This window comes from Corvus brachyrhynchos, unplaced genomic scaffold (assembly GCF_000691975.1).
Source record: "Corvus brachyrhynchos isolate BGI_N302 unplaced genomic scaffold, ASM69197v1 scaffold245, whole genome shotgun sequence".
In the NCBI taxonomy this organism is placed as follows: Eukaryota; Metazoa; Chordata; class Aves; order Passeriformes; family Corvidae; genus Corvus; species Corvus brachyrhynchos.
The window spans coordinates 4652888-4653647 of NW_008238988.1; the positions used below are offsets into that span (position 1 = coordinate 4652888).

Sequence of the window (760 nt, forward strand, 5' to 3'; positions counted from 1 at the left end):
TGCTCACCTCTATACTGCACAACTGACTCTGGTACCAGCAGCCCCCTGTCCCCACCCCCCAGGGGCAGCACTTCCAACCCTCCAGCCCTGATCCCACCCCCCATTCCCCATCCCAAACCCCATCCCCGGGATGGAGAGTGGTGGGAGGCAGCTCCCAGAGTGGCTCTGGAACAGAGAATTCCCTGTTACCACCTGGGGCACCACAGCCACCTCCCTCCTCAACACTAAAAACAAACAGGTTTGTTACGCCTTTTTTTTTTTTTTCTCCCCTGAAAGGTTTATTTTTTTAAGAGCTATTTATAGCACGACCGGTTTGGAGAGGCTCGGGGAATGCGACCTGGAAAAAATAACTTGGAGGAACAGTACCCTGCAGAGGAACAAGACAGCTAAGCCTCGGCTGGGCACACGCTGGAGAAACGCTTCGGGTGACAGAAGTGTCCTTGTTTTCCCAGCCAGGGATGCTGCCAGGGCCCTGCTGCTTCCCACAGTCCTTGTTCTCGTGTTCCTCTCCCCGGGAAGGGCTCTTGCATCCGCAGGAAGCCTGGTGGCACTTGTCCTCCCTGAGGGCTCCTGGTGGCACTCGTCCTCTCCGAGGGCTCCTGTCCTCAACCATCCGTCACAGTCCAGGATTTCCGCAGCGAGACCCGAGCTGGTCATTCGGGAATCCGGGCGATGCCGGCGGCCGTGCTCATCCCATTGCTGGGGGTCATCCCTTGTGCTTGGGGGTCCAGTGCGTCGGCAATGGACGCCGGGAGCTTCT

At 58.3% G+C, this 760-nt stretch overlaps 1 protein-coding gene across 2 annotated transcripts in view; it reads right to left on the reverse strand.

Annotated features, from left to right (window-relative positions):
• Positions 1 to 760, reverse strand: part of SAMD4A (sterile alpha motif domain containing 4A) — a 99151-nt gene that overhangs the window by 4303 nt on the left and 94088 nt on the right. The gene's annotated exons all lie outside the window — the stretch shown is intronic.